The sequence below is a fragment of the Macaca mulatta genome, chromosome 2 (assembly GCF_049350105.2).
Source record: "Macaca mulatta isolate MMU2019108-1 chromosome 2, T2T-MMU8v2.0, whole genome shotgun sequence".
Lineage (NCBI taxonomy): Eukaryota > Metazoa > Chordata > Mammalia > Primates > Cercopithecidae > Macaca > Macaca mulatta.
In genome coordinates this window covers 112974811-112994307 of record NC_133407.1, presented here as the reverse complement: position 1 = coordinate 112994307, position 19497 = coordinate 112974811, and the positions used below count along the sequence as shown (strand labels likewise).

At 48.0% G+C, this 19497-nt stretch overlaps 1 protein-coding gene and 1 long non-coding RNA gene across 23 annotated transcripts in view; both read right to left on the bottom strand.

The window, feature by feature from the left end:
- Positions 1 to 19497, bottom strand: part of DAG1 (dystroglycan 1) — a 77074-nt gene that overhangs the window by 5342 nt on the left and 52235 nt on the right.
- On the bottom strand, positions 11785 to 16470 carry LOC144339181 (uncharacterized). Its single transcript, XR_013413940.1, has 2 exons — positions 15270 to 16470; positions 11785 to 14944 (listed from the first exon to the last, which is right to left on the bottom strand). It is a non-coding gene; the product is annotated as an uncharacterized LOC144339181 (long non-coding RNA).

The following is a 19497-nucleotide window of genomic DNA, read 5'->3' as shown; positions in this document are numbered from 1 at the left end:
TGCCCTGAAGGACTCACTTTACATCATCACGTTACATTCAAGTGTAGTGGGGCACATTTGTGTAGCAAAGAAAGTTAGTTGTATCTAATGTTTTCATTTACCCTGCTTCTCAAATCTTAAAACAAACTGTGATGCCCAGGGAGCGGGGACTAGAATCAACTATTCTAGAATAGTGCTTATTAAAGGAATCCCAAGGAGCTCTGGTCTCTCTAAAAGAGAGAGGCTCTATAGTCAATCAAGTACAGGAAATATACAGAGCCCTCTTCTGCCCTTGGAGAGACCAAGCACAGAAGCAGGCCTAAGGAGCTCATCACCTTATTCCAACTCAACAGCATCTCCCAGACTTCTTTCAGTGTGGAAGTCCCTTTCCACAGAGATATAACTGGTCATACTCAGAGCACCCACGGAAATGCCACCATAGAAACCTCCACCATCAGCTGACAAGAGGAAAATATGACTTGGCTCTTGCCCTGGCCCCATGTGTGGCTCCTCTCACTTTTGGGAAACACCTACTCCTGCCCCAGTGCAAGAAAGGTGACACCCCCCATTCTCTGGTTGGCCTGAAGGCACTCTCATCTCCATTGTCCTATAACAAGTCCAGAGACAAAGTGGCCAACACACAGTACATCTCACTGCCAGCCTTAGCCCAGGACTACCCTTCATAGCCACTGCTTGTCAATAGAGTTCATTCATGGTTCCTTGCTCCCTCCACCTCCACTCCACATGGTGCTTTCAGAGCCAGCCATCAAAAACGAAGCGAAGAATTATTCTCTATGAACAAATCAAAAGCTGTTAGGCAAAAAATAAAAATAAAAAAGTCCCCAAAGTCTCTCCAGCTGCTTTGGGGTTTGGGAGGACCAGAGAGGGCGGGCTTGTCCAGGCCCGTGTCAGTGTGTGCTAGGTCAGGTGGGCGATGGTCTGCAGGCCACCGGTCTCCACAGACAACACCATGTTGTCTCCAGGTCCCTGCCCTACCCTGCCTCCACTCAGGCGCTTGCGGGTTAAGGAGGGACAGAGGGAGGAGGTGACAGGTGTGGGGTCGTGTTCTTGGGACGGGAGCCCTTGCCCTCCATGGGTGCTGTGAAGGGCGGTGGGGGCTGGTAGGGAGGCACATTGGGATCCTCATCCCACATGAGGATCCGTCCCTGTGGCAGGAAAGCTAAAGCCATGACTGCTGGGTTCCCCAGTGGCTCTGGTTCCCTGAGCTTCCTCCTGCCAAAAGACAAGGTACTTGAGTGATTTGGAAAGGAGACCCCAGGCTTGTCCCCAGGTGTCAGGCAGCAGCAGCCTTATCAGAAACTAGATAATTTCCCCCCTTTAAACTAATTTAAACAGATTACCTACACCCAGCAAAAACGTATTGGAAAGCTGGGCATGGTAGCTCATACCTATAATCCCAGTACTTTGGGAGGTCAAGGCTCAGGAGGATTGCTTGAGGCCAGGAGGCATTAGAGACCACCCTGGCCAACACAGCAAGACCCCATCTGTATTTATTTCTTTTTTTTTTTTTTTTTTTTTTTTTGAGACGGAGTCTCGCTCTGTCGCCCAGGCTGGAGTGCAGTGGCCGGATCTCAGCTCACTGCAAGCTCCGCCTCCCGGGTTCACGCCATTCTCCTGCCTCAGCCTCCCGAGTAGCTGGGACTACAGGCGCCCACCACCTCACCCGGCTAGTTTTTTGTATTTTTTTAGTAGAGACGGGGTTTCACCGTGTTAGCCAGGATGTTCTCGATCTCCTGACCTCGTGATCCGCCCGTCTCGGCCTCCCAAAGTGCTGGGATTACAGGCTTGAGCCACCGCGCCCGGCCTGTATTTATTTCAAAAAAAAATTTTTTTAAACCATGAGATGACTGACATTGTTAGGAGTTGTTATTATTGAGCCAGGCATGGTGGCTCACCCCTGTAATCCCAGCACTTTGGGAGGCCAAGGTGGGCAGATCACCTGAGGTCAGGAGTTCAAGACCAGTCTGGCCAACATGAGGTCAGGAGTTCAAGACCAGCCTGTCTCTACTAAAAATACAAAAATTAGTCGGGTGTGGTGGCGTGTGCCTGTAGTCCCAGCTACTCAGGAGGCTGAGGCAGAAGAATTGCTTGAACCTGGGATGCGGAGGTTGCAGTGAACTGAGATCATGCCACTGCACTCCATCCTGGGTGACAGAGTGAGACTCCATCTCAAAAAAAAAAAAAAAAAAGGAATTATTATTATCGGGGTTATCATTTCCTAATTGCTCTCTGAGCCACTCATTAAGGGTCAGCAAATTGTGTTTCTTTTGTGATGCCACATTCCATCAACTATAAGATGTGCCATCATCTAATTAAGAATCTCCCACCCTGTTACTCACCATCAAACATCAGAAATGTTAAAATATCTGTAAACATGGGTATCTTCAAACTCATGAAAAACACTAAATATATTTTTCTTCTAAAATCTTTTTTAACTATAAAAATCACACTTATTGGCTGGGCATGGTGGCTCATGCCTGTAATCCCAGCACTTTGGGAGGTTGAGGCAGGTGGATCACTTGAAGTCAGGAGTTTGAGACCAGCCTGGCCAACATGGCAAAATCCCATCTCTACTAAAAACACAAAAATTAGTCAGGCATGGTGGTGCACACCTGTAGTCCCAGCTAGTCGGGAGGCTGATGCACAAGAATTGCTTGAACCTGGGAGGCGGAGGCTGCAGTGAGCAGAGACCACACCACTGCACTCCAGCTTGGATGACAGAGCGTGACTCTGTCTCACAAAAAAAAAAAAAAAAAAAAAATCACACTTATTTCAAATGTTTTGGCTGAAAAACCTAAGCTTTACATTTTCATTTATGTTAAATAAGAAAACTGCCACATCCGTATGTAAACACATAAAATAAAGGTTGAATGCTCTTGTTTTGCAAAACAAAAAAAACCACCCATGAAGCAAATAAGTAAGGCCCATGAGACTTTGGTCACATGAGGGTTATTTCCTAACTCTACTCCATCCCAGTGGCCACCAGTAGGACAGGAGCTCACATGGCAGAGGGAGGATGAAGAAAGGTGACAGGGAAGGCCTGGAATAGAGGTCTGGGTAAAGTCAACCAAGGAGAAGCCACCTGCAGAGGAGACTGAACAAGGTTGAGAGGGACTAGAAGAAGCTCTAGAAGGCCGGGCGCGGTGGCTCAAGCCTGTAATCCCAGCACTTTGGGAGGCCGAGACGGGCGGATCACGAGGTCAGCAGATAGAGACCATCCTGGCTAACCCAGTGAAACCCCATCTCTACTAAAAAATACAAAAAACTAGCCGGGCGAGGTGGTGGGCGCCTGTAGTCCCAGCTACTCGGGAGGCTGAGGCAGGAGAATGGCGTAAACCCGGGAGGCGGAGCTTGCAGTGAGCTGAGATCCGGCCACTGCACTCCAGCCTGGGCGACAGAGTGAGACTCCGTCTCAAAAAAAAAAAAAAAGAAGCTCTAGAACCACGGGACATTCCTGAGTGGCTAGGTGCTCCATCAGTGTTGATAAGTCAGCAGCCTGGTGCCTCTGCAAGTCTGTCTTCAACTACACAGGGCACTTTTTTTTTGTTTTGTTTTGTTTTAGACAGAGTCTCGCTCTGTCACCCAGGCTGGAGTGCAGTGGTGCGATCTGGGCTCACTGCAGGCTCCGCCTCCCAGGATCATGCCATTCTCCTGCCTCAGCCTCCCAAGTAGCTGGGACTACAGGTGCCCATCACCACACCTGGCTAATTTTTTGTATTTTTGGTAGAGACAGGGTTTCACCGTGTTAGCCAGGATGGTATCAATCTCCTGACCTCGTGATCTGCCCACCTCGGCCTCCCAAAGTGCTGGAATTACAGGCGTGAGCCACCGCGCCCGGCCACAAGTGCGCTTTTTAACAGAGAAAACAGAGAAGGGCTTCCCAGCCTGGCTCACTTCCTATTCTGCTGACCCCAACAGCCAAAGTTCTGCTATCAGGCAGTTCCTACAGAACAAACTCAGGCCATTCTATAGGAAGGCTCCCACAGCGAAGCCATCCTTGGAAGTCATACACTTATTTTAACTATGCCAAGTAACTTTAAAAAATGTTAATATCATGTAACAAACAACAAACACTAAAGGAAACCTCAGGTTTCACCAAAGCAAGTTATAATGCTCAATTTCAAATTGGGAGATAGGAGATGAGAAATGAGCTTTACTTTGACTACTGAGAACAAATTATTTCACTATTTTATTTATTTATTTATTGAGACAGAGTCTCACTCTGTCACCTGGGCTCGAGTGCAGTGGCACGATCTCAGTTCACTGTAACCTCTGCTTCCTGGGTTCAAATGATTCTCCAATTTCAGCCTCCTGAATAGCTGGGACCACAGGTGAGTGACACCATGCCCGGCTAATTTTTTTTTCTTTTTCTTTTTTTAGAGATGGGATTTCGCCATGTTGCCCAGGCTGGTCTCAAACTCCTGGCCTCCAGTGATCCGGCTGCCTCGGCCTCCCAAAGTGCTGGGATTACAGTTATGAGCCACTGCACATGACCAAATTATTTCACTATTGTCTACCCATGGCTTTTGCAGCCATGTAAAGTTTACCCATGTCTTTGGAGCAAGTCATGTCAGAAAAACAGAGCTGATATGGTTCACATACCGCCCAAATCTCATGTCAAATTGTTACCCCCAGTGTTGGAGGTGGGGCCTGGGGGGAGGTGACTGGATCTTGGGGGCGATTTCTCATGGATCGTTTAGCACCATCCCCCTAGTGCTGTTCTCATGATAGAGTTCTCACAAGATCTGGTTGTTTAAAAGAGTGTAGGCTGGGAGCAAAGGCTCATGCCTGTAATGCTAGTACTTTGGGAAGCTGAAGTGGGTGTATCAATGAGTTCAGGAGTTCAAGACCAGCCTGGTCAACATGGCGAAACCCTGTCTCTATTAAAAATACGAAAATTAGCCAGGCATGATGACAGGCACCTATAATCCCAGCTACTCGAGAGGCTGAGGCAAGAGAGTTGCTTGAACCCAGAGAGCGGAGGTTGCAGTGAGCCGAGATCGCGCCACTTCACTCCAGCCTGGGCAAAAGAGCGAAACTCCATCTCAAAAAAAAAAAAAAAAAGTGTGTAGCACCTCCTCCAGCCTTCCTCCTGTTCTGGCCGGCTATGTGAAGTGCCAGCTCTCCCTTTGCTTTCTGCTATGATTGGAAGCTTCCTGAGGCATCCCCAGAAGCAGAAGCCACTATGTTCCCTGTAAAGCCTGCAGAACCATGGGCCAATTTTAAACCTCTTTTCTCTATAAATTAGCAATCTCAGGTATTTCTTTATAGCACCACGAGAATAGACTAATACAAGAGCCAAGCCTTTCCAACCTAGTCACCTGCTTTTCCCTCTGCAATTTTGGCTCCCCAGAGTCCTGAAGTCCCAGCCGTTATCTGGCTGCAGGACAGGTGTCTAGATCTACAGCCCAGAAGCAGGCAGGCACTCCACGGTCATGGGTACTACTCAGGAAGAAAAAGTATTAACCTGAATGTTCTAAAACCCCTGCATCTCCAGCAGTCTTGGTACTGGTGACATCAGGCCCAAGCAGCACTTCCAGTGGCAATGATTCTTTTTTTTTTTTTTTTTTTTTTTTTGAGACGGAGTCTCGCGCTGTGTCACCTAGGCTGGAGTGCAGTGGCGCGATCTCGGCTCACTGCAAGCTCCGCCTCCCAGGTTCACGCCATTCTCCTGCCTCAGCCTCCGAGTAGCTGGGACTACAGGCGCCCACCACCACGCCCGGCTAGTTTTTTGTATTTTTAGTAGAGACGGGGTTTCACCATGTTAGCCAGGATGGTCTCGATCTCCTGACCTCGTGATCCACCCGCCTCGGCCTCCCAAAGTGCTGGGATTACAGGCTTGAGCCACCGCGCCCGGCCTGATTCTTTATATACATATATATATATATAAGGGTCTCACTCTGTTGCCTAGGCTGGAGTTCAGTAGTGTGATCATGGTACATTGCAGCCTCAACCTCCCAGGCTCAAGCAGTCCTCCCACCTCAGCCTCCCAAGTAGCTGGGACATAGGCACATGCCTGGGTTATTTTATTTTTTTTATTTTTTGTAGAGACAGGGTCTCATTATATTGCCCAGACTAGCTTTAAACTTCTAGGCTCAAGCAATCCTCCTGCCTCAGTGTCCCAAAATCCCAGGACTACAGGTGTGGGCCACCATGCCCAGCCCTTAAATATACATTTTTTGGCCGGGCGCAGTGGCTCAAGCCTGTAATCCCAGCACTTTGGGAGGCCGAGACGGGCGGATCATGAGGTCAGGAGATCGAGAGACCATCCCGGCTAACACGGTGAAACCCCGTCTCTACTAAAAAATACAAAAAAACTAGCCGGGCGAGGTGGCGGGCGCCTGTAGTCCCAGCTACTCGGGAGGCTGAGGCAGGAGAATGGCATAAACCCGGGAGGCGGAGCTTGCAGTGAGCTGAGATCCGGCCACTGCACTCCAGCCTGGGTGACAGAGCAAGACTCCGTCTCAAAAAAAAAAAAAAAAAAAAAAAAAAAAAAAATATATATATATATATATATATATACACACACACACATTTTTTGAGCCAGGGTCTCACTCACTGTCACCAGACTGGAGTGCAGTGGTGCAATCACAGCTCACTGCAATCTCAAACTCCTGGGCTGAAGTGATCATCCCACTTCAGCCTCTTGAATAGCTGGGACTACTTGAGCCAGGTGTGTGCCACCAGGCCTGGCCAATATTTAAAAACTTTTTTGTAGAGATGGGGTCTTGCTATGTTGTCCAGATTGGTCTTGAACTCCTGGGCGTCAGTGATCCTCCTGCCTCGGCCTGCCAAAGTGTTGGGATTACAGGTGTGAGCCACCATGCCCAGTCATGATTCATTTTAATAGAAGGGCTACAGGAAGCAAATCAAACTTAATTTCCACAAGGAACCTAGCCAAGTCACAGGCACACTGGCACCTCTGCATTTTCAAGGCCATTTGGGGAAAGCCCCTACCTGGAAAGTCTGAATATGCCTGAAGGTTTGGCAGCGTCCACAGTCCCCAGAGGATTCCACTAGGAGCCCCACCCTCCCAAAAGGACTCAGCTCAAGGCTTAGCTCATCCTGGAGGTGCTTGGGGATAAAGCACCTGCTCTACCCTAACAAAGCAGGAGCCCCTCAGTCCACAGGAACTCTGGATACCTCCTCAGCTTTCAAAACCTACAGGCTCTAGATCACTTCTCTTCCTCTCAAGGCCTAAGGGTGAAACAGGATATGGAAGTTCCTTCTCACAGATGCGGTCCAAAGACAAGCCAGGACTCATCCCCGTAACAATGGGGATAACAATCCTCATTCTCCCACTCCATGAGAAGGTCCATCTTTCACTGCAAATCCCAGCTCCAGGCTGGCTGGCGCTTGACCCAACCTTGGCCCCAGTGTCCTCATCTGTAAAATCAGGGAAACAATCCCAACCTCATATGATTATAGTGCCAGGTACATGATGGACTCTGCCAATAATGGTTCCTATGTCTCCCATGGGCTCTGAGAACAGTAATTTGAGGCTGCTGCATAAAGGAGCCCAGGGCATGTCCAGGCTCCTCTTCCTAGTTCTCCTTCCCAACTGACCTTGGACCCAGTGCAGAGTGGGGTCCTGTTCAACTCTTCATACCACAAAACAGAAGCTCAAAGTATCTAAGGTAAGTGGGGAGGCAACAGGCAATGGGGGAGCCAAAATCATATGCAGAAACAAAGCTGAGGCTGGGGAAGCTCAGGGAGTTGCCTGTCAACCCTTGTCTGCCAGAAGTAGATGAAAAGACTAAGGGGCATGGGGGAAGTGGGGGACCTGCTGCAGGTGAGAACCCAAAGACCTGCTTTCACTTCTTCAATCTAAAACAGGTGGACTAGGCCAGGCACAGTGGCTCACACCTGTAATCCCAAGCACTCTAGGAGGCCAAGTCGAGAAGATTGTTTGAGGCCAGGAGTTTAAGACCAACCTGGGCAACATAGTGAGACTTTGTCTCTATAATTAATAAAATGGGTACACTAAATCCTGGCACATTTACGCATGGGATTTTGACTATCCTGACTATCCTTAGAGTCCTTGGTTTGCCAATACTTTAGAGTATAAAGATTTCTGCCACCGGGCACAGTGGCTCATGCCTGTAATCCCAACACTGTGGGAGGCCGGGGTGGGCGGATCACCTGAGGTCGGAAGTTCGAGACCAGCCTGATCAATATGGAGAAACTCCATCTCTACTAAAAATACAAAATTAGCCGGGCGTGGTGGCACATGCCTATAGTCCCAGCTACTAGGGAGGCTGAGACAGGAGAATCGCTTGAACCTAGGAGGCGGAGGTTGCGGTGAGCCGAGATCGTGCCATTGCACTCCAGCCTAGGCAACAAGAGCGAGACTCCATCTCAAAAAAAAAAAAAAAAAAGATTTCTGCCTACTGTAACATAGTCACCCACAACTAATCCTCTAAGGACTGCCAGGCCAGGAAGGGCAGAAAAGAGGCAGGAACTGGGGCTGTGAGGTCCTTAGCAGCAGAAGCACAGAGGCACATGAGTTTGGGGTGACCAGCTGGTCCCACCATGGAACTCCTCCAGCATTTCAGGTCACTCTACCAGCCAACACTAAACACCAACACTGCCTTGGAGCTGGGAGAGGCTGTCTTGAAAGAAGCCTTCAGACAGTTACTAGGCACATCTGCAGGAGGCAGAAACTGCACAAGAAAGCATGATTTAACGAGATCACAGGCTCTAGCTCACAGGCCACCCAAAAGGCCAGGAAACCTTCCGGTTTCAGCAACCCTTAGAGACAATGTGCTTCTGAGATAGAAAGTGAGTCTAGCATTAAGGAAAAAAAGATCTTGAAAAGCCATATAACCAGCTTCTGAAATCCTGACCCACAAAGTACATCCCAAAACATTAAGAATCAAAACCACAAAACCTGGGCAGATCCACAAAAAGATCCAACGACTGAGCTGGGCATGGTGGCTCACACCTATAATCCCAGCTACTCAGGAGGCTGAGGCGGGAGGATCACTTAGAGGCCAGGAGTTGAGCCCAGCCTGGGCAACATAGCATGACGCAGTCTTTAAAAAAAAAAGGGGGGTGTGGGGGCAGGTGTGGTGGCTCAAGCCTGCAATCCCAGCACTTTGGGAGGCCGAGGCGCATGGATCATGAGGTCAGGAGTTCAAGATCAGCCTGGCCAACATGATGAAACCCCACCTCTACTAAAAATACAAAAAAAAGGCCAGGTGCGGTGGCTCACGCCTATAATCTCAGCACTTTGGGAGGCTGAGGTGGATGGATCACCTGAGGTCAGGAGTTCGAGACCAGCCTGGCCAACATGGTGAAACCCCATCTCTACTAAAAATATTTTAAAAATTAGTTGGGCATGGTGGCAGGCGCCTGTAATCCCAGCTACTTGGGAGGCTGAGGCAGGAGAACTGCTTGAGCCCGGGAGGCGGAAGCTGCAGTGAGCCGAGATCGCGCCACTGTACTCCAGCCTGGGGGACAAGAGTAAGACTTTGTCTCAAAAACAAAACAAAATTAAATTTAAAACAAAAATAAATTAGCCGGGCACGTTGGTGCATGCCTGTAATCCCAGCTACTTAGGAGGCTGAGGCAGAAGAATTGCTTGAACCCAGGAAGGGGAGGTTGCAGTGAGCCAAGATCGTGCCACTGTACTCCAGCCTGGGCGACAGAGTGAGACTCTGTCTCAAAAAAAAAAAAAAAAAGCAAAGTTCTAAAACTGTGATGCCCACAATAAATCACCATGACCAACGACCAGGGAACTGCCAAACTTGAACATTTTGGTCACTCCTCAGTCTCTGGGACACTCCCTCCAGCTGTTTTACTGGTGCTCTCCTGCACACAATAGATCATCACACACTGACTTTGATAAAGATACAGCACCTGTAGGCACTAAACACCATCAGCCTGGGCAACACCGGGAAACACCATCTTTACAAAAAACACAAAAATTAGCTGGTTGTGGTGGTCCCAGCTACTCAGGAGGCTTAGGTGGGAAGACTGCTTGAACCTGGGGAAGTCAAGGCTGCAGTGAGCTATGATTGCGCCACTGCACCCTGGCCTGGGTGACAGAGCGAGACCTGTCTCAATAAAACGGCTGGGCGCGCGGTGGCTCGTGCCTGTAATCCCAGCACTTTGGGAGGCTGAGGCAGGTGGATCACGAGGTCAGAAGATCGAGCCCATCCTGGCTAACACAGTGAAACCTCATTTCTACTAAAAATACAAAAAAAATTAGCCAGGCGTGGTGGTGGTTGCCTGTAGTCCCAGCTACTTGGGAGGCTGAGGCAGGAGAATGGCATGAACCGGGAGGTGGAGCTTGAATTGAGCCAAGATCGCACCACTGCACTCCAGCGTGGGTGACAGAGCAAGACTCTGTCAAAAAAAAAAAAAAAAAAAAAACCACCACGAAACACAAGCAAAGTCTCTCACCCCAAGCCAGTACCACTCCACACCTGAAGAAAGAGCAAAGGGGTGGAGGAGCTTCTATTACTTAGTTCTCATAAAAGCAGGTTTCCACCCACAGTCTGAGTCAGTTATGCATAGCTGAAAAACAAAACTGAAGAATTAGGCTCTCTCTAGGGCCAAATAACTATAATTGGCTTATGAAACCAAGAAAACACAAGCTTTATCATTCAGGGCCCACAAGATGATGTCTTATCCATGCAGGAGTCGCAGGACTTAGAAATGGCAAGCAAAGACTCTAGACAGATAGACGAGCACTTTCACAGCTGATGATGGCCAGTAAAGAGGGATTCTAAGAATAACATATAATCGAGAAACTGATTTGGTGAGCATTCCTTCTCACTACAAATCTTTTGGAGAGAACTTTGGGTCTTTGTGGTGGCACCTTCCACCAATACCTCTGGACATGTCAGCCCCCAAGGTGCGGGCTGGGCCCTTCGCCGTGTCCCCCAACAGATATGCCTAGGGGTCTTTTTAGTGATCCATTTCAAAGTGATACAGACTGCTGCCTTGTGACATCCCAATGCTGGACCTGTAGAGGCCTGCCTTGGCAAAGTCCCTGCCTTCCTTCAGACGTGGTCATCAATTCCCAACCCCTCAGCTCCTTCATCCCTAGTCAGGCTGCAGAGGTGGGCCAACCTGCAGCCATTTATGGCTGGGTACCATAGACAACACCTTGGAGGCACTCCCACATAAGGCCGTCAAAGCCTCCTCACTGCAAGCTGACTGTGTGTCCTCTGCTCAGGGAAGCAGGAGATGGACCCTCTGATGGAGTATAAGCCTTGGTGCTGACTCACACTCAGGGTTATCCTGTGTCTGTGCCATGGACTAAGACAATGAGATAAATCTGCTCTGTGGCCTTCTGCTAATGAGGAACATGGGCAGTCACATGGCTGTGCTGCAGAGAGATGGCACAGACCAACAGGAAGAGCCTCTAGCTTAAGGTCAGAGGGCCAGGCCTTTGTCCCCACCTGAGGTAAAAAATCATGAGGGAAGTTAAGTACATGTGGCCTTAGCAGAGCCACGCCCACAAGAGATTATCATTGGTCCTGCTGTTAGACATGCAAACCTCAAAGCAGAACCTGGCCCCTGCCACAAACACCAAGGCGACAGGATCAATACTGAACACACTGTTCGGCCCAGTCAATGCCCTTGTGGTCTGAGCTACGAAGCATTTTTATCTCATGTTCACTGTTCTCATCTAAAAGCAAAAATTAATCTTCTTCCCCAAAAAAGTAAAGGGCAGCTTAACATAGTTAGAGCCATTAATAAAATCCTCAAATCAGTCCTTCAATCTGAAGCCCTGACATCATCTATTTTACTTTGTCATGTTCTCTTTCAGTCTTTGTCAGTGATTTTTTTAAACACAGAAGCCTATATTTTCACTAAGCATTTGAGTTGATGAGTCTGGGCAAATGCCATTCTGACAGCCCACCCCCAAGGATGCCTTCCATCCCCAACCAGCATTTCCCGGTGTGCTTTGTTCACAAGAGGTCCATTCAGAAATGGGGAACACCCACTCGAGGCAGGAAGAAATTGCAGTTCATCTCACACAGGCGGGTTTGCCACAAAGCTCTCAAGCATCCAAAGAAATGCTCCTTTCATGAACTCCCCTTCCTAGTCAAAGAGAGTGCCCATTGTTCTCAGGGGAACAATTGGGGGCCCATGCCAGCAGCTGAGAGCACAGTCCCAGGAAGGGCTGCTCCCAGCCTGCCGACATCTTGGGCTGAGGGAAGGTCCACATTGTCTGCAGGCAAGAAGGCTAAAGGGAAGCAGGGATGAAAAGCCATCCTTGCAGGATCTACCAAAATGAGACATCTGAGGGGTAGCCTGGGCATTTCATGGATGTAAAGATGTCTCTCCCTGACTGCCTTCGAGGAGAGGTTAGAACATCTCCTGGCATATAATCGCACTTCTCAGCCAGGCCCACACTCAAGTCAGAGGAGAGGTACCTGCAGGGATCCAGCACCAAACCCAAGGGAGACAAGAGTGGCTCATACTGTGGCCAGCCCAGGACAGGCCAGGATCCACTGAGCAAAGGCCAGGCTGGCTTCTGTGGGACCCATCCCCACAGACCCTGATAAGGAGAAAGGGTCCTCTCAGCTCCAAAAGTAGCTGTGAGAGCCAAGGAGAGTCAAGAGCTGGGTTGAGCTTTGTATACAGGCATCCAGTCTGATTCAAGGGAGCAAACATCAAGACTATCTGCTTTAGGGTGTCCTAAGGCCACAAGAGAGGAGACAGGAGCCCCATGGCACAGGTCTCTCAGAAAAGCTATGCTGGCCATGAGGCCCTCGAGGCAGCCCACAGCCCCTTCTCACACGTCTGGTCAAAGCAGTCCATGTTTGAGTTAAGCTGGGGTCAATAACAGAACATCAATTCTCAAGGCAGAACTGGAGGACAGCAGGTTAATCAACAAGTGCCGGCCAGGCTGAGACTGGACAAGGGCTGTCAGAACATGAAGGAGTGTCAGGTGTGGGGCAGAGCAAAGAGCCAGGATCTTGGGGCTATACCCTCCAGGCAGGTAGGTCCCTTCTTTATTGTCCTGACCCTGCAGACTGATGTGTAAAGTATACACCGATAAAAAATGTAGCAAAGCATTTGCTTCAGGCGCTTTGTTGGGTATATCAACAGACTGACACCAGGAAGCACAACCTCCTGAAATAAAGTAACCAGCAGCCCACACAGGTCAGGCCAGGCTTTGCAGGCAGTCAACACAGCTCACTTAGAATGAGAACCTAATTTTCTAGCCCTTCAGCAGACCAGCATCTAAGTGTGCTACAAATACGGGATTATTCTACCACCAACCCCCATGCGTATCCCCTAACCAGTCAGCAGGTATGACAACTATGCCATCTAATCTCACCAGGTCTTGGGACAGACCATGCAGATCATGTTCCACCTGAGTCTTCATTTGGCAACTCAGCCCTGTCCAAACAGACTAACCCTCATCGGGACATCCCACATGGAGCTTAGGAGGAAGCAGGCCAGGCTCAGTACCTCCTACCTCAGTTCTTCACCAGCTTCTTCTTCCTCTGATACTTGAGGAAGAACGCCTTTGAAAAGCCCCTTACGGACGCACTTCTCTCTCCATTTACTTTCACTCAAATTGACAGCCCTGCCACATGTGGGCACTGGCCTTTCTCTGCTGAGGAGCCCAACTCCATGTGCTCCCAACAACTTCTCAAATTCCCCACATGGAGCTCTGCAACCCACCACTGCCCCACATGTCTTCCCATTGTTGCTCCACCTCTGTTAATGCTTTATCACATAGCAAGACTTCAATTAGGCATCTACTTCAAAACAGATCCTACGCCAAGTATCTAGAACCCTACACAGGGAACAATGATAGCTTACCAGAGAGACATCACCTTTCACTCAGATTCTCCTTTCACTTTCACCAAGGTTGGCCCTGATCTTCCAAACCTGTGGTCCTGCAATCTTCATTCCAAAAGCCAGAACTGTAAACCAGCCATATACTTAGCAAACAGTTTCCAGCCCCATGATAGGTCAGCTTCTGCTCTGGCTCAAAGATGCCCTCATGCATGGCAGGTTGTGCAAACCTGTCTCATCACATGTGACACCATCCATGTCAAGGCATACTCAGTGTCTCTCTCTCTCTTCCACAGCCCTGCAGTGTCGGAGGTGAGAGGCAGGGTAACAGACAACTGCGAGGGAAGTCTTCTAAAACTGACTAGAACATAGCATTAAATTATAATTCCAAAGCACGCTGCCATACAAAATAAACACAGGTCAGTTACCTGAAGATAAGACCTTATATCCTACAGGCTCAAGAAGCCTCTTGGGGGCCAGGCGCGATGGCTCACGCCTGTAATCCCAGCACTTTGGGAGACCAAGGCAGGCGGATCACAAGGTCAGGAGATCGAGACCATCCTGGCTAACACAGTGAAACCCCGTCTCTACTAAAAATACAAAAAAATTAGCCGGACATGGTAGTAGTCCCAGCTGCTCAGGAGGCTGAGGCAGGAGAATGGCATGAACCTGGGAGATGGAGGTTGCAGTGAGCCGAGATCGCACCACTGCACTCCAGGCTGGGCGACAGAGCGAGACTCCATCTTAAAAAAAAAAAAAAAACCCTCTTGGGTGCTCCCTATAAACTCTGTCCCTATAAGCTATGTGCTCTGGGATAAGTCACTTAGCTACCACTTTGTCATCTAAAACTGGAGCCACATTATCTGCTGAAAGGCTCACGGAAGCAAGGAAATTCCAGTGGCAATGAACTCACCTGGCACCCAGATCTGGACCCCCAATAACATTCACCACAAAAAGAAATCAGGCTCCTTGAAGAAATGGCTGAGGGAGGGTGAATACAAGACGGGCCTGGAATATCTTATCCCAGAAAGTACGGAAGCACTCAAATGATTGACAGGGGCATATCACAAGAACACAGGAACCAACTTAAAGGGGCTCCCAATGGTCAAATCTGGGACAATTTGACCACCACAATAATCAAGATGAGCAATAAACTATTGAATATTAAGAAACACTGAGTCGCCGGGCGCGGTGGCTCAAGCCTGTAATCCCAGCACTTTGGGAGGCCGAGACGGGCGGATCACGAGGTCAGGAGATCGAGACTATCCTGGCTAACACGGTGAAACCCCGTCTCTACTAAAAAAAATACAAAAAACTAGCCGGGCGATGTGGCGGACGCCTGTAGTCCCAGCTACTCGGGAGGCTGAGGCAGGAGAATGGCGTGAACCCGGGAGGCGGAGCTTGCAGTGAGCTGAGATCCGGCCACTGCACTCCAGCCTGGGCGGCACAGCGAGACTCCGTCTCAAAAAAAAAAAAAAAAAAAAAAAAAAAAGAAACACTGAGTTTGTACTAATAATGGATCAATAAACACACAGTCAAGAGTTAGAGGGACAGGGCGGGGCCCCTTTCCAATGCAAAAATACAACAAGAAGTCATTTGAAAGTGTGTGTGTCACAGGGCCTGAGGCCTCAATACACGGCAAGACCATAGTACACTGTGGGGCAGCAGGTGAGCTTAGTCTCTTGCTGCCCCAACACAGGCTAGCATTTCTCCCCGCATACAGCAAGGCAGGCTTTGACAATCCAAAACGGGTTTGCAGGTGCTGAATGGGTGCTCATTCCCTTTGCCAGTCTACAAACATTTGAGGGCCTACTATGTGATGGAAGGCAAACATGACTAACAAAAAACCAAGAATTTCAAGTACAGAAATCTGTTTAGAAGATGACATAGAGTTTTGTGGGAAAGCTGCTTTTACCAGGGTGGAAGGAAAGGGCTCCAACAGATGATGTCCAAGTTGAGCCTGAAAGATGTGGCTGTACCCATGACAAAAGAAGACAGAATCAAAAGCTTGGGGTGGACCCTAAGCTAGGTGTGTTCACTGGGCAGAAAAGGACCAGTGTGGCTGGGACAAAGTATACAAAGAAAAAGATGGGGGAGAGGAGGTCATAGGCCAGATCGTATGGGGTTCAATTCTGGATGCAGCTCAATAAAAAGGGATTTTGAATAGATGTAAGCTTTAGAAAGATAAAGACATCTATTGACTCAATATGGAGAACAAATTGAGAGGTCAAGAACAAAGGCAGGGGGAGCCTAGGAAGAGGTAAGCAAGCAGTAGCTTGGATGAAGGGCAGTACCAGTGAGCCCAAGATATGACTGGGGTCACCTCAACAAGCATCCTTAGGACCCATATATGAAATGCTCCTCACACACTCAAGAATAGTGGGCAGGCTGGGTCTGATGGCTCATGTCTGTAATCCTAGCACTTTGGGAGGCTGAGACAGTAGGATCACTTGAGCCTAGGAGTTCAAGACCAATCTGGGCAACAAAGTGAGACCCATCTGTACAAAAAAATTTAAAGATTACCTGGGTGTGATGGCACACACCTATAGTCCCAGTTACTTGGAAGGCTGAGGTGAGAGGATTGCTTGAGCTAGGATGTGGAGGCTGCAGTGAGCCACAATAGTGCCACTGTACTCCAGCCTGGGCAACAGAGCTGTCTCCCAAAAAAAAAAAAAAAAAAAAAAAAGAATATTGGGCAGCCATTAAAAGTTACATTCCCAAATAACATTTAATGACTACAGGTAAAAAGAACTCAAGCTACAGTGAATGAAAAACGTTTAAAAAAAAAAAAAAAATAGGCCCGGTGCAGTGGCTCATGCCTATAATCCCAGCACCTGAGTTCAGGAGTTTGATACCAGCCTGGCCAACATGGTGAAACCGTTTCTTTTTACTAAAAATACAAAACTTGGGTTGGGCAAGCTCACCCTTGTAATCCCAGCACTATGGGAGGCTGAGGTGGGCAGATTACGAGGTCAGGAGTTCGAGACCAGTCTGGCCAATATAGTGAAACCCTAGCCAGGCATGGTGGTGTGTGCCTATAGTCGCAGCTATTCAGGAGGCTGAGGCAGAAGAATAGCTTGAACCCAGGTGGCGGACGTTGCACTGAGCTGAGATTAATAATAATATATATATATACACACACATACACACACACATTTTTATATTTTTTAATATATTTTTATATATATACACACACACATACACACACGCACACGTATATATACACACACACACATATATATATATGCCGGGTGTGGTAGCGCATGCCTGTGGTCCCAGCTACTCGGGAGACTGAGGCAGGAGAATTGTTCGAACCTGGGAGGTGGAGGTTGCAGTGAGCTGAGGTTGTGTCACTGCACTCCAGCCTGGGCAACAGAGTGAGACTCTGCCTCAAAAAAAAAAAAAAGATTAAAAAATATATCCACTGTGATCCTAGGTCTGTCTAATATGTTAAGATGTCTGTGTGTGTATGTGACATGAACATCTCCTGATGAGCACAGAAAATGGTAGACTTCACTCCGAATGCTAGAAATCACAGATTTTCTTTTTCCCTTTCTATATTTTCCACAATGTACATTTATGCATCATTATTATAGTAAGAAAAAAAATTCTTTTAATATAAAGAATTTCTAAATCCTGCTTTACAGATGCAGAAACCAAAGCTCCAGGAACAAGATCAGGCTTTCTGACCTTCTGACTCCCGAACCCATATAATCCTAGTGGTTAAGACTGGAAAGAAAAGTCACACATCTTCATCTGTTTTTCTACAAGCTCATCAGCTGTTAAATGGTCTGCTTTCCACAGATAAATAGGCTCAGATAAAATCCTGTTCTCTCAGTAAAATCTCTTTACCCCCCTGGTAAATAAGCCTGTTAAACATCTCTCTGCCAAATACAGCAAATCTCTAGTTTGCTGTATCAGTTCAAGGCACTTCTGGCTAAGATTAATCCATGTAAAACATTCCAATGGCTACTGGAACAAAGGCAACCCAATGCAGGGTATGGATATTCAGGATTAAATCTGAAGCTGGGCAAGAAATGTACCCTCCAGAACTACCACTCTGTATCTAATGGTCAGATTAGCATCTGGCTTGCCGGGATATTACAAAGATTATAAGGAAACTTTATGCAAACACTCTGCAAACTAGAAAGAGCTCTGTAAACTGCTACATGTGAGCTGCTACATGGGCCAAGATCTTCAGAAATACAGTTGCCTCAGAGACCTCAAGGTCACTCTGAGAACAAGTCACAGCTTAAAAAGAAGGGGACCAACAGGGCAAAGGAGGTGAGCACAAAAGCAGGCTGAAGGGAAGGTCCACCCAGATTCAGGGAAAAGGGCACAGACTCACCTCTCCAAGGAAAGAGTGGCATAGAACTTGTGGCCATTTCTAATCTAGAAGCCTAGGGATTGTGGGTCAGAGGGGGCAAGCTGGTAAACACCCATCAGAGCCTGTATGTGCTTTGACCAATGAAGTAAAATGGAAGTGTTGCTGTGCAAGTTTCCAAGTCTGGGCCTTAAAAGATTGGCAGCTTCCTTTCCTATTTCTTAAAATATCTAATCTTAAAATCCAGCTATCGTGCTTTGAGGACACCTAAGCAGCCCACGGAGAGGTCTACATGAAGAGGAAACAAGAACACTGACCAACAGCCCCAGCTAAGCTCCCTAACAGGCAGCATCAACTTGCCAGCCATGTGTTAGCCAACTTAGAAGTGGATTCCCCAGCCCCAGATGAGCCACTCTACCTAGTACCACGTGAAACAGAGACAAGGTTCCTTACCTCTGAATTCCTGGTCAAAAATTCCTGGTTGAGTGAAACAAGCTGGTTGTCTTAAACCACTGTTTTGGTGGTTTAAACACACCAACAGAAAGCCAGAACACTAAATGTATGTAGAAGTCTGAATGCAGAGAAGATACAGAAAATACCTAACAAAGTATAGGTCTTAGAATACTTTTAGTTCACATGTAGGCCACACCTCTAGAGAAGGAATGCTGCAGGGCAGGAACCAGAAGTTTTCAAGACCAGCCTGGGGGACAGAGTAAGACTCTGTCTAAAAAAAATTTTTTGGAACTAATTTTTGTATTTTTTGTAGAGTTGGGGTTTCACCATGATGCCCAGACTGGTCTCAAACTCCTGGGCTCAAGCAATCTGCCTCCCTCAGCCTCCCAAAGTGCTAGGATTACAGGTGTAAGTCATCAAACCCAAACTAAAAAAATATTTTTTTTTAATCAGTTGGGTGTTAGGAGGCTGAGGCGGGCAGATCACCCAAGGTAAGGAGTTTGAGACCAGCCTGGACAACATGATGAAACCCTGTCTCTACTAAAAATACAAAATTAGTCGGGTATGGTGGTGCATGCCTGTAATCCCAGCTACTCGGGAGGCTGAGGCAGGAGAATCACTTGAATCCAGGAGGTGGAGGTTGCAGTGAGCTGAGATTGCATCACTACACTCCAGCTTGGGTGACAGAGAGAGACTCCATCTCAAAATTAACTAATTAAAATAAATTAAAATTTAAAAATTAGCTGGGCATGGTGATGTGCACCTGTAATCCTAGTTACTGAGGAGGCTGAGGCAGGAGAATCGCTTGAGCCCAGGAGGCAGAGGTTGCAGTGAGCCAAGATTGTGCCACTGCACTCCAGCCTGGGCGACAAGAGTGAAACTCCGTCTCAAAAATAAATAAATAAATAAATTAGCTGGGTGTGATGGTGCACACCTGTAGTCCCAGCTAC